Raw genomic sequence first — 13,217 nt, 5'->3', positions numbered from 1 at the left:
TAGTTGAGTCATACCCCAATCAGCAAGTACAAAATTCCTTCGCTGAAAATTTTGGATGGGGAAGAACTATTGATTCTCTTGTGGAGGGGTTCCATAGCAAAAGTATGTGGTGCTTATTAAGCCCGGGAAGGAAGAATGAGACGTCAGAGAGATGGGATTTAAAGGGTGGTTGCCCCTCTGCTATGTCCATGATTTCTCCATTCGTAAAACCAACAACCCTTTGAGAAAAAAACAAGAAAAGGTAAATGATCAACCATCTCAATAACACACACCTTGAGTATTTAGCTCTGTAAAGAAAGGGGATATGCTCTTCCTTCCCCTGCTTCTGCTGCTACCACTACTATCTATGATAAATAGCAGCCCTAAAAGTAGATACCTGGTGTCCAAGTTACCAGTTTCAAAAAAACAAAGTAGATACCTGGTGTCATTTCTACATTGATCTTGCAGATCACCTGAAAATGGGCTGTGATGATGATTGCTTCTTTCTGGGCTATCTAATTTACGGCTTTGAGAAAATATTTACCCTATCTTGGTGGGCTAGCCGGATATTGCGTCTGCAAACCGCTGTCTGCAGCCATGGCGCATCACTTTCTCTTTACATGATCATATACAGCAAAATCTGAGCCCTAAAGAAGGCACATATCTGTTGCCGTCAATGTGATACTGATAGCAATAGCATATCCTCCGTCCATTTAATATCTTGAAACTGTTCATAAGTTACTATGCCAAAGTTCCCATTATCCTAGAGGCAGTGATGATATCGCTAATCTGGGCTGATATTTGGGGCATGGAGAAACCCCGACTCGTATCTTGGGCTAACTCGGATCATTCAATCGTGCAGCCATGGCATTGTCGTTTCCCTTTGCCCCATTTTACACAAATCCGAGCCTCTTATTCCAATTAATATTTAAATAGGGGTCCTAAAAATGGCGCACTTCCCCACTTTACTGCGTTGATAAAATCTGACCCGTATCTTGTCGGGGCGACCTGGTATGGCATCATTTGCAAACCGGTGTCTGCAGACATGGCGTGGTCGCTTTCTCTTTGCATGTTCATAGAAAAGAAAATTTGTAGCCCTAAAAGTTTTACAGCAACCATCTGATGGTCTTGAATTGGATGGTTGTTCTTTGGACCCGGAAAACACAATTGGGCTCTTAACTTTTTTCTTGAAAACCCATCTCAGAAGCTGTTCTCCATTAATTTTTAACTCAAAAATCAGGCAATTGGAGAAAAATGGGGATTTTTCTGTGTGGTTGACCATCTCTGGCATGCCAATGACTTCTTTTTTGCTCTAATCAACAGTGCCTGCTGCATATGTATGTGTATGTATATATATGTATCGTATGTCTGTTCCTGTCTATCTATCTATCTATCTATCACTACTCTGCTCCTGCATGGCTGCATTTCCAGGCATAGCAGCAGCAATAAGCATAAAAGAGGGAAGATTAGTTTCTTTTCTTAAAATGCAGACTTACGGGGTCTTAACTTTTCTCTTATAAATCAGAGTTTGTTTTACTTCACAAAAATGGAGGTTCATCCCAGCATGAACAATGAGGCCAACAGTGAGAAAAGGGAATTCTTGTGAGGGTGGTTGCCCCCTCTGCTTGGCCTGTGATTTTCCATCAACCAAACTAACAACCCTCTGCAAAAGTACTACTACTACTGGTTTCTGATTTCTCGGAGCTAAAACCAAACATCTGCTGATCTTAGCGTTTGTTTATCAAAAATTGCTTGAAATTATCCAAAGTCTACTGTGTGAAAGTTTCCATTTTTCAAAATAGCAAGAAATCAATGTACGAACAGGGAAATGATGAAAATATATGTAGTGGCTAGCACTCTGGACTTTGAATGCGACCTGGGTTCGACTCCCAGTAGGACCTGAGTTCTTAATATAAATGTCACACTGGCTACGGTGGTGTTGTTGTTGATAATGCTTTTTTTGAGCAATTTGAATTGGGCATTGGGATGATAAGAGCGGTATCTTGGCGGGGTAACCAGGGAGATAGCAGCCATGGCGGTTTTTGGTAAAGTCAGTACTTGATTAAATTGGCATCTGAGCTTCGTTACATCCATGGTGCACATGTATATTCTCTGTCTTTTACATACACTCACAAAAACGTACATATCATGAGAAAATGTCCAAAATAGTCCCTTGTGTAGGTACTGATGATCTTTCAACCAGATCTTCTGAGCTAGTAATTGAGCATTGAGAGTACGTGACTGTATCTTGGTGGGGCAATGACCAGGATGCATGTGATATTGTTGCATGCAACTAGAGGTATTTGCAGCCATGGCGTCGCTGAGCTTTCTTTGCCTGAGCAGTGAGCATAAATGTACAGATCTACAACAGCATACCCAGTGTAATCCCACAATGTGGGGTGTAGGGAAAAGAATGTTTATAGTCAGACTCGGACCCGCAACAATGCACTATACATTATGCCCTTCGGTCCCTAAGCTGAATGGCATATTGTAAAAATTATGGGGTGAGAGAGGCTCGAACTCTCGACCTCAGGATTACTGGCAAGCTATGAGACCCACGTGCTAGCCAAGTGCGCCACCACCCCAGCGGTGATAGTCACCATTTGATGCGTCTGCTGAGTCGAACCCGGGTCTATTGCTTGGAAGGCAATTATCCTAACTGTTGGACTACAAACTCCTGGATCATAAATATATACAGATCTGAGCCTCAGATTCCCGTTATATTTTACTCTGGGTGTATTGATATGGATGAAACTATTGCAGTGAATAGATGAAGCAGAAGGTGCAACGAAAAATGGCAAACATCTCATTAGTTAAAGTCTGAGGCTTCGGGATTCAGAGAGTTGGGCGAGTTGACAAGTTGTTTGAGTGGTTGCCCCTCTCTTTCATTCTCAGCAGCCAATGATCACTCAAAGTTTCCCAATTTCAAACCACTCTTTAGCAAAATAAGTTCAATGAGGCTGTGATGATTTTCATTCTTTGCTCATCAGATGGTTGAGCTTTGCAAATATCTTGGCAAGGCAGCTTTGCAACCGGTGTGTTGCAGCCATGGCGTGTGTTAGATTTCTTTTTGCATGTTTATAGTAACAGCAAAATCTGAGCCCTAAAAGTTTACTGGAACACCCATTCGGGTTCTTCAGTTTCAATTTTTAGGTCAAAAATTGAGGTAATCGGAGAAAAAAGAGGATTTTTTTTCAGTTCTTGTTTAAGATTTTTGTCAAATTGTAGCTAAAAATGACATAATTGGAGAAAAAAAGGGATTTTTTCAGTTTTTTATAAGTTATTCATCAAATTTTAGCTCAAAAATGAGGTAATTGGAGAAAAATATGGGCTATGATGATGAATTTGCTTAATTTTTTTGCACGGATTGTCCTTCAAAGGCATTGGTCTTTAATTTTTGTCCCTCAAATTGATGCATTTGTGCGAGTGACCCGAATTTGCTTCTTTCTACTGCGTTTAAGACGATCTGACCCGTATCTTGGCGGGGCGACCCGGTTTAGGCATTCATTTTGCAAATCGGTGTGTTGCAGCCATGGCGTGTGTTAGATTTCTCTTTGCATGTTTGTAGAACAGCAAAATCTGAGCCCTAAAAGCTTACTGAATGTTACAGTTGAGCCCTAAAAGTTTACTGGAACACCCAATCGGGTTCTTCAGTTTCAATTTTTAGGTCAAATTTGAGGTAATCGGAGAAAAAAGAGGATTTTTTCAGTTCTTGTTTAAGTTTTTGTCAAATTTTAGCTAAAAAAATGAGAAAATTGGAGAAAAAAGAGTTTTTTTTTCCTTTTCAGTTTTGTTGATGTTCTTTCATCAATTTTAGCTCAAAAATGAGATAATTGGAGAAAAAAAGGGATTTTTTCAGTTTTGTTGAAGTTCTTCATCAAATTTTAGCTCAAAATTGAGGTAATTGGAGAAAAATTTTGGGCTATGATGAATTTGCTTAATTTTTTTGCACGGATTGTCCTTCAAAGGCACTGGTCTTTAATTTTTGTCCCTCAAATAGATACATTTGTGCGAATGACCCGAATTTGCTTCTTTCTACTGCGTTTGAGAAGATCCGACCCGTATCTTGGCGGGGCGACCCGATTTAGGTATCAATATTTCAAATCGGTGTGTTGCAGCCATGGTGTGTGTTGATTTCTCTTTGCATGTTTGTAGAACAGCAAAATCTGAGCCCTAATTTGAAGTTTTTCATCAATTTGTAGCTAAAAAATGAGGTAATTTGAGAAAAGAGGTATTTTTCAGTTTTTGTAGAAGTTATTCGTCAAATTGTAGCGTAAAAATGAGGTAATTTGATTTTTAGTTTTTGTTGAAGTTCTTCATCAAATTTTACGTTAAAAATGAGGTAATCGGAGAAAAAAGGTTTTTTTTTTTGTTGAAGTTCATTATCAATTTTTAGCTCAAAGTTGAGGTTATTGGAGGAAAAAAGGGATTTTTCAGTTTTTGTTGTAGTATTTAAGCTAAAAAATGAGGTAATAGGAGAAAAAAGAGATTTTTTTAGTTTTTGTTGAAGTTCTTTATCAATTTTTAGCTCAGAAATGAGGTAATTGGAGAAAAAAAGGGATTTTTTCAGTTTTTGTTGATGGATTTTAGCTTAAAAAAGAGGTATTTGGAGGAAAAAAAAGAGGATTTTCCAGTTTTTTGTTGAAGTTAGTCATCAAATTTTAGCGTAAAAAAGAGGTAAATGGAGAAAAAAAGGGATTTTTCAGTTTTTGTTCAAGTTCTTTATCAAATTCTAGCTTAAAAATGAGGAAAAGGTGTTTTATTGATCTCGATTGATCTGAAAAATGGGCTGTGATGATGATTTGCTTTTATCTGGTGCTATAGTCTGCTGCACTGCTTGAAGAAATTGCACGAATTGTCCTTCCAATGGCTGGTCTTTAATTTTTGCTCTTCATTTTTTTTGTGGGGATTGCCCTTCATTTTTTTGTGCGGATTGTCCTTCAAATGCATTGGTCTTTAATTTTTGCCCTTCAAATGGGCTAGTCTTTAACACTGCTTTGAGAAAATTCGACCCGTATCTTGGCGGGCCACCCAGCAAGGTGTCCATTTGCAAGCCGGTGTTTTGCAGCCATGTCGTGTGTTGATTTCTTGTTGCATGTTTGCAGAACAGCAAAACCTGGGCCCTAAAAGTTTTCCTATAACACCCAATTGGGTAATTACTAGGCTGTATAATTACACGAATTCCAATTACCAGGTGGCTTTGCAAACAGATTCTTAAGTGTTTTATTGATGTTGATTGATCTTAAAAATGGGATGTGATGATGATTTGCTTTTTTTTTTTTTCTCTCTTTCTGGGCTATAATCTACTGCACTGCTTGAAGAAATCACACAAATTGTCCTTCAAATGGCTGGTCTGTGATTTTTGCCCTTCAAATGTGGGGTGTGTGTTGGGGGGGGGGGTTCTCTAACACTGCTTTGAGAAAATCTGACCCGTATCTTGGCGGGGAGACCCGATAAGGCATCCATCTGCAAATCGGTGTCTGTAGTCATGACGTCTGTCGCTTTGTCTTTGCATGTTTGTAGAGCAGCAAAATCTGAGCCCTAAAAATTTTAGCTCAAAAAATGAGGCAATCGGAGAAAAAATGGGATTCTTTTTAGGGTGGTTGACCATCTCCGGTATGCCAGTGATTTTATCATAGCTCTATCAACAGCGCTTTTAGCATATGCTTCTGTCTGTCACTCTGTCTCTATCTGTGACTGCTTTGATGCTGCGTGGCTGCGTTTTCAGGCAAAGCAGCAGCAAAAGCATAGAAAAATAGAGGTTCTTCCCAGTATGAAGAACGGAAAAGGGCCAAATATACCCCTCCACTATGAAGACTGAGGCCAACTGAGAGAAAAAGGGAAATTATTGGAGGGTGGTTGCCCCGTCTGATTGGCCTATGATTTCCCCATAAACAAAATTAACAACCCTCTTCAGAAGTGCTAGAGCCCGTTTGGCTTAGCTTATAAGTTGCTTTTTTTGGCTTATAAGCTGTTTTCAGCTTTTTTGAGTGTTTGGCTGGCCAGCTTATAAGCCATTTTGTGCTTAAAATAAGCCCAAAAAAATAAGTTGGGGTAGCCCAACTTATTTTTTTTGTTGCTTATAAGCTGCTTTTTTTAAGCTAAGCCAAACGGGCCCCTAGTGCTGTTCTCTTGTTTTCCCTGAGCTTAGCAAACATACTCTAATCTTATCTTATGTTCGTTAAAAGTTGCTCGAAATTGTTGTCCAAACGCGTACTTGTGGGAAAGTTTCCGTCTTTCAAAAGAGGCTGTAATTGATAATGCTTATGGCAGAACCCTCATCATAGTTTTAGCCCAGAAAGTAAGAATGAGACAACAGAGACAGATAGGATTTTCTGTAAAGGGTGGTTGCCCCCTCTCTGCCATGTCCATGATTTCTTCTCCATTCATAATAAACCAACAGCCCTTCGAGAAACAGCAAAAGATCAACAAATTGAAAAAAAAAGAGACTATGCTTTTGGCCATCGATTCCAAATATTTAGCTGATTTTCGCAAATGTCCACTTTTTAAAGAGTCCGCAACTTAAATGACCTGAAAAAATTGGGCTGTGATGATGAATTTGCTTCTTTCTGGGCTAATAATCTACTTTACTCAATGCGTTTGAGAAGATCCCACCGTATCTTGGCGGGGCGACCCGGTACGGCATCCATTTGCAAACCAGTATCTGCAGCCATGGCGATGTCGATTTCTCTTTGCATGTTTGTACACAGCAATATCTGAGCCCTAAAAGTTGAAGACCCAATTTTTCATCAATTTTAGCTCAATGTCGAGGTAATTGGAGAAAAAGAGGACCCTTTGAAGTGCCTCTCTCTCTCTCTCTCTATATATATATATATATATGAATGAGTTGTATGTCCCTGTAAAATACAAGGTAGAAATGACACAACAAAGTAGCTGCTTTTCTAAGAGCCTGTTTGGATTGGCTTATTTTAGGTGCTTTTAAGCCAAAATAGCTTTTAAGCACTTTGAGAGTTCTGAACCTAACTGAGGTGCTTTATTGATGTTGATTGATCTGAAAAAATGGGATCTGATGATGATTTGCTTCTTTCTTGGCTTATCTACTTTAATGCATTGAGGAAATCCGACCCGTATCTTGACGGGGCGACCCGGTAGGCATCCGTTTGCAAACCGTTATCTTGCAGCCATGGCGTGTGTCGGTTTCTCTTTGCATGCTCATATACAGCTCGAAGTTGAGGTAATCGGGGAAAAAAGAGGATTTTTCATGGTGGTTGACAATCTCCGGTATGCCCATGAGCTCGTTTTTGCTCTAATCAACAACCCTTTTTAGCTCAGAAATGAAAAAGGGACTATATATGCTCTTTCATTTATCTGCTTCTGCAGACTACTACATTTGATTTTTGCAAATAGTACTTTCATGTCCCTTTATATTACAAGGTAGAAATGACACAATAAGATAGCTGCTTTTTTAAGAGTTCTGAACCTTAGTGTTTTATTGATGTTGATTGATCTGAAAAATGGGCTGTGCTTGCTGTATATATATTTACCAATATGTCCTTGGTTGGCCATGACACTTGGGAATTGAGATTGTGCTTGCTGTTTATACGCCTTTAGCAAAACCCTCACCATATTTTATCCCAGAAATGAAGAATGAGAGACATCACAGAGATAATGGGATTTCGATAAAAGGTGGTTGCCCTCTCTCTGCTATATGTCCATGATTTCTTTCTCCATTTATAAAAGAAAAACCAACAGCCCTTTGAGAAAAAAGAAAAAGAAACCATAAACGTGTTTGGCCATCGATTCCAAATATTAAGAGATGATTTTCTCAAATAGCCACTTTTTAAGTCCGGAACCTAAATGACCTGATAAAAATATGGGCTGTGATGATAAATTTGCTTGAGGATTGCCCTTCAAGCGCACTGGTCTTTAATTTTTGCCCCTCAAATAAGTGCATTTGTGCGAATAACCCGAATTTGCTTCTTTCTGGGCTAATAATCTAGTACTTTACTCACTGCTTTTGAGAAGATCCGACCCGTATCTTGGCGGGGCGACCCGCTAAGGCATCAATTTGCAATGCGGTGTCTGCAGCCATGGCGTGTGTCAGTTTCTCTTTGCATGTTCATACACAGCAAAATCTGAGCCCTTAAAGTTTTACTATAACTCCCAATTGGGTAATTACTAGGCTGTGTAATTGCTGCCCTAGTAATCACACCAATTCCTGTTACCAGGTGGCTTTCCAAACAGACCCTAAGTGTTTTATTGATGTTAATTGATCTTAAAAATGGCTTGTGATGATGATTTGCTTTTTTCTGGTGCTATAATCTACTGCACTGCTTGAAAAACTTGTGCAAATTGTCCTTCAAATGGCTGGTCTTTAATTTTTGCTCTTTTTTTTTTTGCGCGGATTGTCTTTCAGATGCACTGGTCTTTAATTTTCGCCCTTCAAATGGGCTGGTCTTTAACACTACTTTGAGAAAATCCGACCCGTACCTTGGCGGGGCGACCCGGTAAGGCGTCCATTTGCAAGCCGGTTGTTTGCAGCCATGGCGTGTGTTGATTTCTCATTGCATGTTTTGTAGAACAGCAAAACCTGAGCCCTAAAAGTTTTACTATAACACCCAATTGGGTAATTATTAGGCTGTATAATTAGTAATTACACCAATTCCAATTACCAGGTGGCTTTTCAAACAGACCGTAAGTGTTTTATTGATGTCGATTGATCTTAAAACGGGCTGTGATGATGATTTGCTTTTTTTTTTCCTGGGCTATAATCTACTGCACTGCTTGAAGAAATCGCACGAATTGTCCTTCAAATAGCTGGTCTTTAATTTTTGCTCTTCAAATAGGCGGGTCTCTAACACTGCTTTGAGAAAATCTGACCCGTATCTTGGCGGGGTGACCCGATAAGGCATCCATCTGCAAATCGGTGTCTGCAGTCATGGCGTCTGTCGCTTTCTCTTTGTATGTAAGTAGAACAGCAAAATCTGAGCCCTAAAAGTTTACTGAAACACCCAATTGAGCACTAAAAGTTTACTGGAACAGCCAATCGGGTTATTCAGTTTCAATTTTTAGGTCAAAGTTGAGGTAATCGGATAAAAAAGAGGATTTTCAGTTTGTTGTTGAAGTTTTTCATCAAATTTAAGGTCAAAATTGAGGTAATTGGAGAAACATATGGGCTATGACGATGAATTTGCTTAGTTTTTTTTTGCACGGATCGTCCTTCAAAGGCACTGCTCTTTAATTTTTGCCCCTCAAATTGATGCATTTGTGCAAATGACCCGAATTTGCTTCTTTCTACTGCGTTTGAGAAGATCCGACCCGTATTTTGGCGGGGCGACCCGATTTAGGTATCCATTTTGCAAATCGGTGTGTTGCAGCCATGGCGTGTGTTGATTTCTCTTCGCATGTTTGTAGAACAGCAAAATCTGAGCCCTAAAAGTTTACTGAAACATCCAATTGAGCCCTAAAAGTTTACTGAAATACCCAATTGAGCCCTTAAAGTTTACTGGAACAGCCAATCGGGTTCTTCAGTTTCAATTTTTAGGTCAAAGTTGAGGCAATCGGACAAAAAAGAGGATTTTTCAGTTTTGTTGAAGTTCTTCATCGAATTTTAGCGTGAAAATGCGGTATTGGAGAAAAATATGGGCTATGATGATGAATTTGCTAATTTTTTTTTTTTTGTTGCACAGATTGTCCTTCAAAGGCATTGGTCTTTAATTTTTGTCCCTCAAATTGATGCATTTGTTCGAATGACCCGAAATTGCTTCTTTCTACTGTGTTTGAGAAGATCCGACCCGTATCTTGGCAGGGCGACCCGGTAAGGTATCCATTTTTCAAATCGGTGTGTTGCAGCCATGGCGTGTGTTGATTTCTCTTTGCATGTTTGTAGAACAGCAAAATCTGAGCCCTAATTTGAAGTTTTTCATCAAATTGTAGCTAAAAAATGAGGTAATTTGATAAAAAAAAAAAGGGATTGTTTTTAGTTTTTGTTGAAGTTCATTATCAATTTTTAGCTCAAAGTTGAGGTAATTGGAGGAAAAAAGGGATTTTTCAGTTTTTGTTGAAGTATTTAAGCTAAAAAATGAGGTAATAGGAGAAAAAAGGGATTTTTTTAGTTTTTGTTGAAGTTCTTTATCAATTTTTAGCTCAGAAATGAGGTAATTGGAGAAAAAAAGGGATTTTTTCAGTTTTTATTGACGGATTTTAGCTTTAAAAAGAGGTGTTTGGAGTGAATAGATGAAGCAGAAGGTGCAACGAAAAATGGCAAACATCTCATTAGTTTAAGTCTGATGCTTCGGGATTCAGAGAGTTGGGCGAGTTGACAAGTTGTTTGAGTGGTTGCCCCTCTCTTTCATTCTCAGCAGCCAATGATCACTCAAAGTTTCCCAATTTCAAACCACTCTTTAGCAAAATAAGTTCAATGAGGCTGTGATGATTTTCATTCTTTGCTCATCAGATGGTTGAGCTTTGCAAATATCTTGGCAAGGCAGCTTTTGGGGGGTCTTGTGAGATGTGCAAGCTATTTAAGTTTCTGTTCTCACAAAGGCTTCTTTAGCTTGCAGCCATGGCAGGGTTTAGCTTATGTCTGAGAAAAGGCGAATCTGAGCCTCTCAAATTTCTCTGTGTTCAAAGGATGTGGTTTTATTAACTCGAGAAAGGTTGAGATATTTTAAGGGTGGATACTCTCTTTCTCTGAATTTCAATTTAGCCAATGAATTTTCCTGTACTGTTATAAAACAGCCCTTTCAGAGAATATACATACTTTGGCCCCCTAAACTTTTCCAGAAAACCCGAAATCCTGAACCCTAAACTTTGTGAATGAGGCTATGATGATATTCTCCAGGAAGCTTGTAAGATTGATTTTTGAGCTGATTCATACTTGTAAGTAAGATTTTTGAGCTGATTCATATCTTGGTTAGGCAAAGGCAAGAAAATTTGTGAGGTTGGTTCTTATGTGCTCTCACACAAAAGACCTCTGCTTTATGCAACCACGGTGGATTAGACTTTTTCTGATAGATCAAATCTGAGCCTCTTTTCTGTGTTAACTGTATTTCTACAATGGCTGGTCTGTCTCTTTCGTTCTTTACCTTTTTGTTTTTTGATGAAATCGTCCTTTACTTCTTTATATGATCATGTTGTATAGTATTGGTTTGAGTGGAGTCTAAATGGAGTGACATGATCAGTGACGATTTATAATGTTGATCCCAGCTTGTTTGGGACTGAGACGTTATTGTTATGTTCTTTTTATATTCATATTCTTTCTGCTACTTTTGCATTTATATCAGGAAGAATCCAAGTTTCATAAGAAAACCGTTATGTGTTTATCTACACATTCTCCTGGAGTGAAATTATTAGCTACTGATATGAAACAAGACCAAAGGGAATGGAAGTGAATATTGAGGATTCATATACCTGTCCTTGACCAGTTTGATACCAAAGCTATTTGGCAAATTTATCTACACACTTTTCCAAACTTTCATGCCTCATTTCGATATTGAAATCCCAAGTTTCAGAGGCAGTAAAGATTATGCATAATGAAAAGGAAAAGTGAAAATATTGTTGATTCATGGCCTGGCTTGGCAAGACCAATCGGAAGGTCTTTCTTATAAGGCAACCGATGATTGCAGCCACGACATTGCTATTTCCTTTGATTAAATAGGCGAAAATCTGAGCCTCAGCCTCAACATGGTTTGTTTACATTTTTTTTTTTTTTTAAACAAGTCTTTCTAGAAACAATTTAAACTAGATTTTTTTGCGTGGTTCTTTGGTCTATTATTTTGAATTCAGACTCTCTTCTATTCTGTGTGGTTACTGGTTTGCTAAAGATTGGAGAGAGTTATGGTGTCTCCAATTCCCCAAGATCATCTTTCTGCAGAGCCAGATTCTAACATCGGTTGGCCATTTTTTTCTTTTTTTACTAATTTCATTTTCTAATGCTAATTATTATCCCAGTTGAAGCTGTAGTTTCTTGGAGCCCTACTCTTAACTTTCAAGACTATTTTAACTCTTGGGACTTGATACTATGTTGATACAAGTTTTAAGCTGGTGCTTATTCGACGAGTACATGCAGCAGTTCAAGAGACGCCTGATAGCCCAACACGTTGAAATGAAGAAATCCGGTCAGTTCAAGAACTAAACATATCCAGCAGCTGATTGAACTTAGCATTCTAAAATTCTTGAAATTTTTTGCGGTACAGTATGAGCATAGCATTGATGTCCAGTTGGCTTGAATTTGTAAACCTTTGCTAACACCGAGAGTTTGCCTTGAAAATGTATTTGCGATTTGTATAGGGGCAAGCACTTAGATTTTAGATACTTTTCAGTGATGTTAGTTTCATTTCTTATTCCTGTTCATTCATTTTGTCTTTATTAGGAAAGTGAAAGACACGATGAACAAGAAGTTGGACTTGAATTCAGTCCGTGAGCTGCTTGGATGGTTAACATGTTGTTTAATAATGTATCGTATTATATTGTATTGTATCGTTAGATTGTATCGTTTCCCGTCGTTACATAAGTTACATATCAACAATTTGAAGGAAAAAAGTAAGGCACGGGGTAGAGCTACTATAAATAGGTAGGTAGATAAAGGATAAAAAATAGGATTATTAGATAGTAAGTAAAGAAAAATGAGAAAAAGAAACAGGGAATTGACGTGACAACACCAAATTGGTCGTTACACAAAATGAGACTTTTTGTCGTTTCATAACGATGAATTTAACGAGATGACGCGTTAAAATTTAATTAATAATCAAAATAAATATTATATTTAAAGTAACAACACAATACAATAGGTAAACATTGGTAACCACCATCCAAACAAGATGAAGTTCACATTGGCTTCTTATTTAACTTGATCTCTATTGCTATAAGAAAAATAAACATTGGTAACCACCATCCAAACAAGGTGAAGTTCACATTGGCTTCTTGTTTAACTTGATCTCTATTGCTATAAGAAAAATAAACATTATATTTAGAGTAACAACACAATATAATACAATAGGTAACCACCATCCAAACAAGCTGAAGTTCACATTGGCTTCTTGTTTAACCTGATCTCCATTGCTATAAGGAAAATAAAGGTTGCTCTTACTGGTCTTTTTTTCAATAGAAATTTGTGTGTCTTTACATTGGCATTAGCATTAAGGGCAGAGAAAGGTATGCTTGTGAAATTACAACAACAATGTACCCAGTGAAATCCCACAAAGTGGAGTCTGGGGAGAGTATAATGCACGCAGACCTTATCCTTACCTTGGGAGGTAGAGAGCTTGTTTTCGGTA

The 13,217-nt window shown here is 38.3% G+C and overlaps 1 long non-coding RNA gene across 2 annotated transcripts in view; it reads left to right on the top strand.

Annotated features, from left to right (window-relative positions):
* Positions 1–12,429, top strand: part of LOC132030777 (uncharacterized) — a 31,997-nt gene extending 19,568 nt beyond the window's left edge. For both annotated transcript variants that reach the window (XR_009408090.1, XR_009408089.1), the window contains exon 4: positions 10,883–12,429. This is a non-coding gene — a long non-coding RNA (uncharacterized LOC132030777). The remainder of the gene's footprint in view (positions 1–10,882) is intronic.
* Positions 12,430–13,217: the final 788 nt, after the last annotated feature.

The sequence above is a fragment of the Lycium ferocissimum genome, chromosome 9 (genome assembly GCF_029784015.1).
Source record: "Lycium ferocissimum isolate CSIRO_LF1 chromosome 9, AGI_CSIRO_Lferr_CH_V1, whole genome shotgun sequence".
NCBI lineage: Eukaryota > Viridiplantae > Streptophyta > Magnoliopsida > Solanales > Solanaceae > Lycium > Lycium ferocissimum.
This window is presented reverse-complemented; position numbering and strand designations above follow the sequence as displayed.